Source organism: Dama dama, chromosome 16, assembly GCF_033118175.1.
Source record: "Dama dama isolate Ldn47 chromosome 16, ASM3311817v1, whole genome shotgun sequence".
In the NCBI taxonomy this organism is placed as follows: domain Eukaryota; kingdom Metazoa; phylum Chordata; class Mammalia; order Artiodactyla; family Cervidae; genus Dama; species Dama dama.
The window spans coordinates 28748982-28763861 of NC_083696.1; the positions used below are offsets into that span (position 1 = coordinate 28748982).

Below are 14880 nucleotides of genomic sequence, written 5' to 3' on the forward strand. Positions count from 1 at the left end.
TTTCCTTTATAGACTTGATTAGTTGTTAGTTGTTGAGGTTTAGGCCACCTGAAAGGAAACTCCTACTCATTTCTTCTACTGAAAGGTATCAAAAGTAGAAGTTGGTTAGTCATAGTGAGGTTGCTTATCACCAGTGAACATGTCAGTTGAGTCATACAAGGAACATCTAAAATGGACTTTTGAGAAGTAAAAGTTTCCTTCTCTTAATCAATAGTGCAAAGAAAGGAAAAATAGGCATTCAGTGACAAACGGGAAAACATCTTTCCCATAGACTAAGGACAGCTGAAGAGCCCATGAGTGAATAAATCAGGGAGAAAAAAGCCAGTGCCAGTATCAAAGGGAATCATCTCTTCTTGTTTCTATGAAGAATGTCTCTTTGCTAATCCTTATCACTGCAACAATCCAGAGAATAGAAGAAGTTACACCAAAGATTACAGGAAGACTTTTAAGAATAACATTAAGTGTATAATTATGCTTCTATAAATTATCATCTCAATTTGCTAGAAATGTAGATCCAAGTCTTTTGCAAAATTGTTAAATAGGGGCAGTTTGTAATAATCTTTCCTTCTTCCTTGTGGTTACTCCTGTAGACCTTGTCCCTTCCTCACGGGTATCCCTTCTGGTCACTTTCTCTCTGATTCGGTCACTGGAACATTTGGGTGCTCTCAAGGGTGCATTAAGTGGCTTGATAATCTATCCCACAGAGGATGTGAGATCCTCCATTTGTATTTCATGGCATGGTTGCTAATAGACTACATGAATTTTGATTTTAAAATAGTAAGGCATATCTTTCAAGTGAATTCAATTTTGTGATGTCGTTGTTGATGATCATTATAAAATTAAAGATATATTTTCCTAGAATTAATTGGATAAAGAATTAATGGATAAAGCTGTTAATGCAACACCTGTTAAAATCACACATTTAAATAAACTACTATAGATAAAAATATGAATCATTCTCAAAAATGTTAATAATTTCTAAAACATTAAGAAAATATCATTCAGTAATAACTGAAAATAAGATGTCCAGAGTACAACATTTGTTAAGTACCTAAAGTTGATGGACAGGAAGGCCTGGCGTGCTGCGATTCATGGGGTCGCAAAGAGTCGGACATGACTGAGCAATGGAACTGAACTGAACTGAAAGTTTGGTGTGTGCTTCCCTGATGGCTCAGATGGTAAAGCATCTGCTTGCAATGCAGGAGACCTGGTTTGATACCTGGGTTGGGAAGATCCCCTGGAGAAGGGAATGGCAGCCCACTCCAGTATTCTTGCCTGGAGAATTCCATGGACAGAGGAGCCTGGCGGGCTACAGTCCATGGGGTCGCAAAGAGTTGGACATGACTGAATGACTAACATTAAAGCGTGGTACTTTAACATTAAAGCTTGATACTTTTCATACATTGTTCACATGATTATGGCAATCCTTTATCTTTAAAACTTGACAGCAATTTAGTTCAATCTATCCCAGCTTGAAATGACCTAAGCTTTTATTTTCTCTATGAAAGCATGCACCTTTGTGAGCACATTGATTTTTTCCCTGCTTCATAACTGGAGCCCTACTCCAGAATCTGAATAGCACTCTTCTCCCATTTTAGACAAGAGAGTGGCTGGATTTGACTTTTCATGAGGGATCTAGCTGTCCAGATGTTTGATTCCCTGAGTATGTATCTTCTCTTTCAACACAAACTTACCTCAAAGGAAGAAGGAATACTCTTTTTACAGTCAGTCACCTTGGGGCTAGATTCACCTAGAATTGTGAAAGTTACATTCTGATCCAAATACAAAGTTGCCATTTTATTTTCTTCTCATAAATAGACAAAAAAAAAAAAAGTCATTTTTTTTCCTGTTGTCTCCTCATACCCTCTTAGGACCCTGACATAATATGATGACCACCACGTCTTTGCAGCATGTCCTACATTCAGAGTATGCCTTTTTTTGGGCAATATAATTCCAACACCATACAATCATCTGACTAAGAACAGACCATAGTGATAATGACAACCCTCTATCTGCTCATATTCCTCCAGTTAGAAGGCACTTGTCTCCCACTCCTGAGGTTTCCAGGGAGAGGAAACCATTTGTGTGGCACAGTACTGCCTCACTCTGCCCTCCTCTGAAAGGAAGTACCTTGTCTCAGTAGGGAGCTTCAGATAATGAACTTACAGCTCAGCTCCTTCCTCTTTTCTTTTATTACTAGTATATGCTTGCCTGTAGAAGGCACATGTTTTAGGCTGCTCTTGATCATGAAGTAAGTGATAAAGTCTTCATCTTTAGAGTGGAGCAGGGGGCTGTGGTTTTCTAGCACTGCCTCTAATTCTGAGGTTAAGTATTGGGAATCTAATTCTTCTCATGTTTCTATACCTTCTTCTCCCATTGATCTATCAATAATGAGGCTAACATTTGCATTCTATCTGTCTGGTTCCAGTTTTTATCTCAAATGGTTCAAAAGTCTAGTTGAAAAGGGCATAAATACATGGACCTCCTTGTGTGACAGCAGTCTTCAGAAGCAGTGAGCTCCATGAACTGGTTTTCTTGGCACGCCCCCCCCCCCCCCCCCCCCCCCCCCCGCCAAAGTAGCCTTCATCTTTCTCATCCACCTCAGTGGTGAAATCTTCAGTGCCTGTGTATATCAAAAACAGCTGTGATCACTCCAATGTCAAAGCAGCTTTAACTAATGGTGCTGCTCCTGCTGTCCGTGTAGGAACCACAGCCGTAAAAGCCTGAAGGTGAGGACACTGCCATCTTTACGGAAGGCCCTCTCCATTGCTGCTGGCAGTGCTACCTTCTGCTACTAGCAGATCAGCTTGCACCTTGGTCTCTCACTGTCCTACAGGATTTTAGCTGATGAGCTCCATATATTCTGCATCCTGGGACCCTGGCCAAAAGACTATGAGAACCAGGCTGAAGGACAATCTGAGGGAAAGAATCCATGCTGTACTGCAAAGTGCATAAATCTTAAGTATCTGTATGTGTGTGTTAGTCGTTCAGTCGTGTCCGACTCTTTGTGAGCCATGGACTTTAGCCCACCAGGCTCCTCTGTCCATGGGATTCTCCAGGAAAGAACACTTGAGTAGGTAGCCATTCCTTTCTTCAAATATTAAGTGCACAGCCCAATAACATTTATGTATCAATACATCTGTGGAAATACTGCCCAGATCAAAATACAGAATATTTTCAGCACTCCAGAGATGATTTTCTCATGCTTCCTCTTATTTCAAACCTCCCCAAAACCAAAGGTAATTATGATATTGATTTATATCATGTTCTTAAACTTGATGTAAATGGAATAATAAAATGTATACTCTCTTGTGTCTTTTTTTTACTTAATTTATTTATTGAAGGATAATTGCTTTACAGAATTTTGCTGTTTTCTGTCAGACCTCACCATGAATGAGCCATAGGTATAACATATATCCCTTCCCTTTTGAAACTTGCTTCCATCTCCCTCCCCATCTCACCCCTCCAGGTTGACACAGAGCCCCTGTTTGAGTTTCCTAAGCCATACGGCAAATTCCTGTTGGCTATCTATTTTACACATGGTAATATAAGTTTCCATGCTATTCTTCCCATATAACTCACCCTCTCCTCCCCTCTCCCCATGTCCATAAGTCTGTTCTCTATGTCTGTTTCTCCATTGTTGCCCTGTAAATTCTTCAGTATCATTTTTCTAGATTCCATATATATGTGTTAGAATATGGTATTTATCTTTCTCTTTCTGACTCACTTCACTCTGTATATTAGGTTCTAGGTTCAGCCACCTCATTAGAACTGACTCATGCGTTCCTTTTTATGGCTGAGTAATATTCTATTTTGTATATATATCACAACTTTTTTATCCATTCATCTGTTGGTGTACATCTAGGTTGCTTCCATGTTCTAGGTATTGTAAATAGTGCTGCAATGAATAATGGGATACATGTGTCTATTTAAATTTTGGTCTCCTCACGGTATATGCCTAGGAGTGGGATTACTGGGTAATATGGTGGTTTTATTCCTAGTTTCTTAAGGTATCTCCATACTGTCTTCCATAGTGGCTGTATCAATTTACATTCCCACCAGCAGTACAAGAGTGTTCCCTTTTCTCCACACCCTTTCCAGTATTTACTGATTGTACACTTTTTCATGAGGGCCATTCTAACCAGTGTGAGGTGATAACTCATTGTAGTTTTGATTTGCACTTCTCTAATAATGAGTGAGAATTAATTCAAACTTAAATTGAAGAAAGTAGGGAAAACCACTAGACCATTCAGGTATGACCTAAATCAAATCCCTTATGACTACACAGTGGAAGTGAGAAATAGATTTAACAGACTAGATCTGATAGAGTGCCTGATGAACTATGGATGGAGGTTTGTGACATTGTAGAGGAGACAGGGAACAAGACCATCCCCATGGAAAAGAAATGCAAAAAAGCAAAATGGCTGTCTGAGGAGGCCTTACAAATAGCTGTGAAAAGAAAAGAAGTGAAAAGCAAAGGAGAAAAGGAAAAATATTCCCATTTGAATGCAGAGTTCCAAAGAATAGCAAGGAGAGATAAAAAAGCCTTCCTCAATGATCAATGCAAAGAAATAGGGGAAAACAACAGAATGGGAAAGACTACAGATCTATTCAAGAAAATTAGAGACACCAAGAGAACATTTCAGGCAAAGATGGGTTGAATAATGGACAGAAATGGTATGGACCTAACAGAAGCAGAAAATAGTAAGAAGAGGTGGCAAGAATACGCAGAAGAACTGTACGAAAAAGATCTTCATGACCCAGATGATCACAATGGTGTGATCACTCACCTAGAGCCAGACATCCTGGAGTGTGAAGTCAAGTGGGCCTCATGAAGTATTAGTACAAACAAAGCTAGTGGAGGTGATGGAATTCCAGTTGAGCTATTTCAAATCCTGAAAGATGATGCTGAGAAACTGCTGCACTCAATATGTCAGCAAATGTGGAAACTCAGCAGTGGCCACAGGACTGGAAAAGGTCAGTTTTCATTCCAATACCAAAGAAAGGCAATGCCAAAGAATGCCCAGACTACCGCACAATTGCACTCATCTCACACGCTAGTAAAGTGATGCTCAAAATTCTACAAGCCAGGCTTCAGCAATACATGAACTGTGAACTTCCAGAAGTTCAAGCAGGTTTTAGAAAAGGCAGAGGAACCAGAGATAAAATTGTCTACGTCTGCTGGATCATCACAAAAACAAGAGAGTTCCAGAAAGACATCTATTTCTGCTTTATTGACTATGCCAAAGCCTTTGACTGTGTGGATCACAATAAACTGTGGAAAATTCTGAAAGAGATGGGAATATCAGACCACCTGACCTGCCTCTTGAGAAACCTATATGCAGGTCAGGAAGCAATAGTTAGAATTGGACATGGAGCGATAGACTTGTTCCAAATAGGAAAAGGAGTACATCAAGCCTGTGTATCGTCACCCTGCTTATTGAACTTACATGCAGAGTACATCATGAGAAATGCTGGGCTGGAAGAAGCACAAGCTGGAATCAAGATTGCTGGGAGAAATATCAATAACCTCAGATATGCAGATGACACCACCCTTATGGCAGAAAGTGAAGAGGAACTAAAGAGCCTCTTGATGAAAGTGAAAGAGGAGAGTGAAAAAGTTGGTTTAAAGCTCAACATTCAGAAAACTAAGATCATGGCATCTGATCCCATCACTTCATGGCAAATAGATGGGGAAACGGTGGAAACAGTGTCAGACTTTATTTTGGGGGGGAGGGCTCCAAAATCACTGCAGATGGTGATTGCAACCATGAAATTAAAAGACGCTTACTCCTTGGAAGGAAAGTTTTGACCAACCTTGATAGCATATCAAAAAAGCAGAGACATTGCTTTGCCAACAAAGGTCCGTCTAGTCAAGGCTATGGTTTTTCCATTGGTCATCTATGGATGTGAGAATTGGACTGTGAAGAAAGCTGAGCACCGAGGAATTAATGCTTTTGAACTGTGGTGTTGGAGAAGACTCTTGAGAGTCCCTTGGACTGCAAGAAGATCCAATCAGCCCATCCTCAAGGAGACCAGTCCTGGGTGTTCATTGGAAGGACTGATGCTGAAGCTGAAACTCCAATACTTTGGCCACCTTATGCGAAGAGTTGACTCATATGAAAAGACCCTGATGCTGGGAGGGATTGAGGGGTGGGGGGAGAAGGGGACAACAGAGGATGAGATGCCTGGATGGCATCACTGACTCAATGGACATGAGCTTGTGTAGACTCTGGGAGTTGGTGATGGACAGGGAGGCCTGGCGTGCTGCAATTCATGGAGTCACAAATAGTTGGACACGACTGAACAACTGAACTGTACTGAACTGAACTAATGAGTGATGTTGAGAATAATGTTTGCTATAGGCTTACCATATACGGCCTTTAGTATGGTGAGGTAGGTTCCTTCTATGCCCATTTTGAATATCTTTTCATGTGTTTTTTAGCCGTTCATTTGTCTTCTTTGGAGAAATGTCCTTTTAGGTCTTTTCCCAACTTTTTGATTGGATTGTTTGTTTTTCTGGTATTGAGTTGTATGAGCTCCTTTTATATTTTGGAAATTGATCCTTTGTCAGTTGTTTCAGTTGCTATTATTTTCTCCCACTCTGAGGATTTTCTTTTCACCTTGCTTTTAGTTTCCTTTGCTGTGCAAAAGCTTTTAAGTTTAATGAGGTCCCACTTGTTTACTTTTGTTTTTATTTTTTTTCTGTTACTCTAGGAGGTGGGTCATAGAGGATCTTGCTTTGATTTATGTCATCGAGTGTTCTGCTTATATTTTACTCTAAGAGTTTTATAGTTTCTGGTCTTACATTTAGGTCTTTAATCCATTTTGAGTTTATCTTTGAGTATGGTATTAGGAAGGGTTCTAATTTCATTCTTTTACATGTAGCTGTCCAGTTTTCCCAGCAACATTTATTGAAGGGGCTGTCTTTGCCCCATTGTATATTCTTGCCTCCTTTGTCAAAAATAAGGTACCCATAGGTGCATGGGTTTGTTTCTTGTTCCATTGGTCTATATTTCTGTTTTTGTGCCTGTACCATACTGTCTTGATGACTGTAGCTTTGTAGTGTAACCTGCAGTCAGGAAGCTTGATTCCTCCAGCTTCATTCTTCTTTTTTAAGACTGTTTTGGTTATTCGAGGTGTTTTGTATTCCCATATGAATTGTGAAATTTTTTGTTCTGGTTCTGTGAAAAATGCCATTGGTAATTTGATAGGGATTGAAATAAATCTGTAGATTGCATTTGGTCGTATACTCATTTTCACAATATTAATTCTTCCTATCCAGGAACATGGAATCTCTCTCCATCTGTTTACATCATCTTTGATTTCTTTCATTAGTGTCTTATACTTTTCTGTGTATGGTTCTTTCATCTCCTTAGGTAAGTTTATTCCTAGATATTACTTCTTTTTGTTGCAATGGTGAATGGGATTGATTCCTTAATTGCTCTTTCTGATTTTTCAGTGTTAGTGTATAATTTTGGGGGTTTCTTCTTTTTCTAGTTGCTTTCTGTTTGCTAAAATTTTGTTGAGGATTTTTGCATCTATGTTCATCAGTGATATTGGCCTGTAGTTTTCTTTTTTGTGTGTTGTCTTTGTCTGGTTTTGGTATCAGGGTGATGGTGGCCTTGTAGAATGAATTTGGAAGTGTTCCTTCCTCTGCAGTTTTTTGAAAGAGTTTTATAAGGGTAGGCATTAGTGAAGCCTTGTCCTGGGCTTTTGTTTCTCAGGGAGATTTTTATCACAGCTTCAATTTCAATGCTTGTAGTTGGGTTGTTCATTATTTCTATTTCTTCCTGGTTCAGTCTTGGAAGATTGAACATTTCTAAGGATCTGTCCATTTCTTCCAGGTTTTCTGTTTTATTGCCATATGGTTGTCCACAATAGTCTCTAATGATCCTTTGTATTTCTACATTATCTGTTGTAACCTCTCCTTTTCTATTTCTAATTTTATTGATTTGATTCTTCTCTCTTTTTTTTCTTGATGAGTCTGGCTAAGGGTTTGTTAATTTTGTTTATCTTCTCAAAGAACCAGCTTTTAGTTTTATTAATCTTTGCTATTGTTTCTTTCATTTATTTCTGCCTGTATCTTTATGATTTCTTTCCTTCTACTAATTTTGGGGGTTTCTTCTTTTTCTAGTTGCTTTAGGTGTAAAGTTAGGTTGTCTATTTGATGTTTTTCTTATTTCTTGAGATAGGATTGTATTGCTATAAACTTCCCTCTTAGAACTTGCTTTTGCTGCATCCCATAGGCTTTGGGTTGTCATGTTTTCATTGTCATTTGTTTCTAGAAATTTTTTTATTTCCCTTTTGATTTCATCAGTAACCTGTTGGTTATTTAGAAACATGTTGTTTAATCTCCATGTGTCTGTGTTTCTTACAGTTGTTTTTTTTTTTTTTTTCTCCCCCTGGTAATTGATAGCTAGTCTTATAGCATTGTGGTCAGAGAAGATGCTTGATACAATTTCAATTTTCTTAAATTTACTGAGGTCTTATTTGTGATGCAAGATGTGGTCTATCCTGGAAAATGTTCCATGTGCACTTGAGAAGAAGGTGTATTCTTCTGCATTTGGATGGAATGTCTGGAAGATATCAGTGAGATCCATCTCATCTAGTGTATCATTTAAGACTTGTGTTTCTTTATTACTTTTCTGTTTTGATGATCTGTCCATTGGTATGAATGGGGTGTTAAAGTCTACTATTATTATGTTACTGTCAATTTCTCCTTTTACGTATGTTAGTGTTTGTCTTATGTAATGAGGTGCTCCTATGTTGAGTGCAAAGATATTTACAATTGTTATGTCTTCCTCTTGGATTGATCCCTTGATCATTATATAGTGTCCTTCCTTATCTCTTGTAATCTCCTTTATTTTAAGGTCTGTTTTGTCTGATATGAGAATTGCTACTACAACTTTCTTTTGCTTCTCATTTGCTCGGAATATATTTTTCCATCCTCTGACTTTCAGTCTATATGTGTCTTGAGGTCTGAAGTGGGTTTCTTGTAGACAGCATATATATGGGTCTTGTTTTTGTATCCATTCAGCCAGTCTGTGTCTTTTGGTTGAAGCATTTCATCCATTTATATTTAAAGTAGTTATTGATATGTATGTTCCTATTGCCATTTCCTAATTGTTTGGGGTTGATTATGTAGATGTTTTTCCTTCTGTTGTATTTCTTGACTATATAAGTCCATTTAACGTTTGTTGTAAAGCTGGTTTGGATTCTGGTACTGAATTCTCTTAACTTTTGCTTGTATGAAAATTTTTTTATTTCTCCATCAATTTTGAATGAGATCCTTGCTGAGTACAGTAATCTTGGTTGTAGATTTTTCCCTTTCAGTCCTTTAAATATACCCTGACATTCCTTTCTGGCCTGCAGAGTTTCTGCTGAAAGATCAGCTGTTAAGCATATGGGGTTTCCCTTGTATGTTACTTGTTGCTTCTCCCTTGCTGTTTTTAATGTTCTTTCTTTGTGTTTAGTCTTTGTTAGTTTGATTAGTGTTTGTCTTGGCATGTTTCTCCTTGGGTTTTTCCTGTATGGGACTCTTTGTGCCTCTTGGACTTGATTGGTTATTTCCTTTTCCATTTGGGGAAATTTTCAACTATAATCTCTTCAAAAATTTTCTCATACCCTTTCTTTTTCTCATCTTCTTCTGGGACCCCTATTATTCAAATGTTGGTGCATTTGATATGGCCCCAGTGGTCTCTGAGACTGTCCTCAGCTCTTTTCATTCTTTTTACTTTATTCTGCTCTTCAGAAGTTATTTTCACCATTTTACCTTCCAACTCGCTGATTCATTCTTCTGCTTCAGATATTCTGCTATTGATTCCTTCCAGAGTATTTTTAATTTCAGTAATTGTGTTGTTTGTCTCTGCATGTTTATTCTTCAATTCTTCTAGATCCTTGTTAATTTATTCTTGCATTTTCTCTGCTTTGTTTTCAAGGTTTTTGATCATCTTTACTATCATTACTCTGAATTCTTTTTCAGGTAATTTTCCTATTTCCTCTTCGTTTACTTGGACTTCTGTGTTTCTAGTTTGTTCCTTCATTTGTGCAGTATTTCTCTGCCTTTTCTTTTTCTTTTTTTTTTAAGTTATTGTGTTTGAGGTCTCCTTTTACAAGGCTTCAAGGAAAGTTTAATTCTTTCCTTGAAGAAGTTTGAATTCTTTCTTCCTTTTGGTTTCTGCCCTCCTACGGTTGGTCCTGTGGTTTGTGTGAGCTTCATATAGCGTGAGATTTGTGCTGAGTTTTTCTTTGTTTGTTTGTTTTTCCTCTGATGGGCAAGGCTGATTGAGGTGGTAGTCCTGTCTGCTGATGATTGGGTTTGTACTTTTGTTTTGCTTGTTGTTTAGATGAGGCATCCTGCCCAGGGTGCTACTGGTGGTTGGGTTATGCTGGGTCTTGTATTCAAGTGGTTTCCTTTGTGTGAGTTCTCACTATTTGATATTCCCTAGGGTTAGTTCTCTGGTAGTCTAGGGTCTTGCATTCACTGCTCCCACTCCAAAGGCTCAGAGTTTGATCTTTGGTCAGGAGCGAAGATTCCACGAGTGGTTTGTTATGCCATTAATAGGGAGAGTAAAGCAAATATCCAAAAACAAGAAACCAAAGGTGAACCCTAGGCAAATGGCAGTTACAAAATCAGGCAAATAATAATTAAAATAATGGAACGTACACATATACACCCATGAGCAAATTGAAAACAGTTGAACAAAAATAAAGTACAGTAGATTGATCTGGTGAACAAAGGAAATCAAAAATTATATTTACCAGTTAAGAACAAAAGTAACTTAAGCACAAACTGGGAAACAAAACTAAAGCAAGGTACCAAGTGGGGAATAAAGCAATGAAAACAAAACTAACAAATATGTTGAGAGGAAAGGAAAAAAGGAAAAGAAAGAAAGAATAGATATGCAAAGTTAAATATAGGTAGATGAAGAAGATTTATATACATTAAAGATTAACTGCAAGGGGAAAAGAACAGTAGGAAAGGCAAATGAAGGAATAAATGTAGAAAAAAATATAATAAGTTTAAAAAATTAAAATTATAAAAAAGGGAAAAGAGAAAAAAATGAAAGAAGAAAGAAAAAACAGGGAAAAAGGAAAACTCCACAGAACTGCAAAAGCCCAATGTAGAGGCCGAGGTTTATAACAACAATAGAAAGTGTGACTGAATATACACATATACATATACACCCATAAGCAAAATCAAAACAGTCCAACAAAAATTAAGTACAATAGATTGACCCAGCAAACAAAGGAAACCAAAAATTATATCTACCAGAACAAAATTAATTAAAGCACAAACTGGAAAACAAAACTAAAGCAAGGTGCCAACTGGGGAATAAAGTAATGGAAATAAAACTAACAAATATGTTGAGAGGGAAGGAGAGAAAGAATAGATATGCAAAGTTAAATGGAGGTAGATAAAGAAGACTTATATATATTACAGATTAACTGCAAGGGGAAAAGAATAGGAAACGCAAACAAAGGATTAAATGTAGAAAAAATAATAATAGGTTTAAAAAAATTTTTAATTAAAAAAAAAAGAGGAAAACTCCACAGAACTGCAAAAGCCCAACGTAGAGGCAGAGGTTTATGACAACAATAAAAAAAAATGTTACTGAGGATAAAGAAAAAAAAAAAAGCTCAAAAGCTTAATGGATTTCTTAGTGCCAATAAAATCGACAACTACAATAGAGGGGGGAAAGGGGGGAAAAAAGAAAAAAAATCCAAAAGAATCTACAGAACAAGTAAAAAAATAAGAATAATAAATGTTTTTCTTGAGTCACTGCCGTCAGAGTCCTTTCCCACGCTGGGAATCACAGTCCACCTCACCTCCCTAGGATGCCTTCCAATGCTGTACTGGTCTCTGGCCCTGCTGTGAGGGCAGCTCAGATTCTAATCTTGCCCTGCTCCTGTGTGTTCTTGCCTCCGATGTCCACAGCTATCCGAGCTAGTGTGTTTTCTTCTGTGGGAGCTATCAGTGACCTTTTATATATTCCATAGACACAGAGTCTGCTTAGCTGATCCTGTAGATTTAATCTGCAGCTTGTACAGGTGGTGGGAAGGTTTTTGGTCTTCTTCCTTAGCCACACTGCCCCTGGGTTTCAATTGTGGTTTTATTTCCACCTCTGCATGTGGATCATCCACTGGGGTTTGCTCCTGAGGCTGTTCTGGAGGACTTGGGTTTGCCCCTGTGAGGGCCAGGTGTGGAAGTTGTGCGGCTGCTTGGGTCGCAGGGGCTTTGGCAGCACCAGGTACTCAGGGGGGTTGGCAGCTAGAGTAGTAGGAAATATAGTGCTCTAGAAGAATATGGCAACAAGTATTGGCCAATATGCTCCAGTATTCTTGCCTGGAGAACCCCCCTGACAGAGAAGCCTGGCAGGCCACAGTCTACAGGGTCTCAAAGAGTCAGACAGGACCGAAGCAACCCTGCATGCATAAACACAAGACTTTTTTTTTTTTTTTACCTGTGTCAGTTCTGCCCCAGTGAGAACTGAGCGTGAAGGTGGTGCAGCTGCTTGACTTGCAGGGACCCTGGCAGTGCCAAGTTTTCAGGGACACAGACTGCCTCTGCAGCAGGAGTTATGGCCCTCTCAGAGTCTTTTTTTCGGGCCTCTTGTAGCTGGCAGTCAGAAGGCCTCTTTGGCCAGTCTTTCTCCATAGCTCTGCCCATTCAGGCACCTCTCTTGTGTCTTTTGTGTGAGACTCGATTCTGTTGCACGCAGCTAAGGTTTGTTCTTTTTCATTGTCACATAGTATTGCATTGTGTGCCGTTGCCACCATTTATGTTTCTATTCTCCTGCTTTGAATGTTATAAAATATGTCTTTTGATGAGCATATGTGTATTATTTCTTTTGTTTTATTACACTTTATTTTTCATAGCTGCTTTGGAGTCACAGTAAAATTGAGCAGAAGGTATAGAGAATCCCCAAATACCTCCTGTCTACACCCCCCGCCCCCACCCTGAAATATGCACAGCCTTTCCACTATCAACATCTCGGGTTGTCCATATGTTACAATCGATGAACCTATACTGACACATCATTATCACCAAAAGTCCATAGTTTACCGCTAAGGTTTACTCTCGGTGTTGTACATTCTATGGGTTTTAAAGTGTGTATAATGGCATGCATCTACCATTGCAATACCATTGCAGTTCCACTGTCCTGAAAATCCTTTATGTCTGCTTATTCATCTTTCCTTCCTCCCTAATACCTAGCAACCACTGATGATTTTATTATCTTCTTACTTTTGCCTTTTCCAGAATGTCATTTGATTGGAATTATATGATATATGACCTTTTCCAATTAGCTATAAAAGACATGGTAATATGCATTTATTTCCTCCATATTTTTTCATGGCTTGTTGGCTATTTTCTTTTTAGCACTGAATAATATCCCATTGTCTGGATGTACCACACTTTATTTACCCATTGACCTACTGAAAGACATCTTGGTTAGTGCTAATTTTTGGCGATTGTATGCAAAGTTGCCATAAACATCTTTGTGCAGGTTTTTGTGTGGAGATAGATTTTCAACTTCTTTGGGTACATACTAAGTACAATAGTTGGTACTTAATTATATGGGAAGAGTATATTTAGTTTTGTGAGAGATTACCAATTGTCTTCCAAAATGACTGTACCATTCCTACCAGCAATGAATGAGAGTTCCTATTGCTCTACATCCTCACCAACATTTGGTTATGTCAGTGTTAGGAATTTGGGTCATTCTAATAGATGTGGAGTGGTATATCATTGTTGTCTTATTTTGCATTTTCCTAATGGCTTACGGTGTGGAGTACCTTTTCATATGCTTATTTGTCATCTGTCTATCTTTGGCTTCTCAGGTTGTGCTAGTGGTAGAGAATCCACCTGCCAATGCAGAAGATGTGGGCTCGATCCCTGGGTTGGAAAGATCAGCTGGAGTAGGAAAAGGCAACCCACTCCAGTATTCTTGCCTAAAAAATTGCATGAACAGAGGAGCATGGTGAGTTACAGCCCATGGGGCCAAAAAGAGTCAGACACCACTGAAAGACTGAACACACACACACATATCTTCTTTGGTAAACTGGCTATTCAGATCTTGGGCCTATTTTTTAACCTAGTTGCTTGTTTTTTTATTGTTAAGTTTTGAGAGTTCTTTGTATATTTTGGATAACAGTCCTTTATCAGATGTTTCTTTTGCAAATACTTTTTCAAAATCTATGGCTTATCTCCTCCTTCTCTTAAGAGTGACTTTTGCAGAACAGAAGTTCCTAATTTTTATGAAATCCATCTTATCAATTCTTTCTCTAGTGGATTGTGACTTTGGTGTTGTTTATGAAAAGTCATTGCAGAACCCAAGTTCACCTAGGTTTTCTCCTGCTTTATCTTTTAGGAATTTTATATTTTTGCACTTTAAATTTAGCACTATGATTCAGTTTGAGCTAATTTTTGTAAATGGTGTAAAGTTTGTGTCTAGATTCATTTATTTACATGGGGACGTGTAGATGTTCTAGTAACATTGGTTAAAAAAACTGTATTTTCTCCATTGCATTGACTTTGCTCCTTTGTCAAAGATCAGCTGATTATATTTGTGTGGGACTATCTCTGAGGTTTCTGTTCTGTTCTATTAATCTATTTGTCTTTTCACCAAGACCACACTTGATTACTATTGTTGTTGTTCAGTCACTAAGTGGTGTCCAATTTTTTGTGACCCCATGGACTGCAGTACGCCAGTGTTCTCTGCCTTTCAGAGAGCAGAGAAACCTCCCAGAGTTTGCTCCAACTCATGTCCATTGAGTCCATCCCACCATCTCATCCTGTTGCCCCATTCTCCTCCTGCCTTCAGTCTTTCCCAGCATCAAGTATTTCCCAATGAGTCCACAGCTTTTAGTAAATTT

The 14880-nt window shown here is 38.4% G+C and overlaps 1 long non-coding RNA gene across 5 annotated transcripts in view; it reads left to right on the plus strand.

The window, feature by feature from the left end:
• The window catches only part of LOC133071206 (uncharacterized), a 93774-nt gene that overhangs the window by 15380 nt on the left and 63514 nt on the right, over positions 1 to 14880 (plus strand). For 4 of the 5 annotated variants that reach the window (XR_009696380.1, XR_009696381.1, XR_009696378.1 and 1 more), the window contains exon 2: positions 13846 to 13985. The exons of the other annotated variant lie outside the window; for it this stretch is intronic. This is a non-coding gene — a long non-coding RNA (uncharacterized LOC133071206). The remainder of the gene's footprint in view (positions 1 to 13845; positions 13986 to 14880) is intronic. 5 annotated transcript variants of the gene reach the window in all.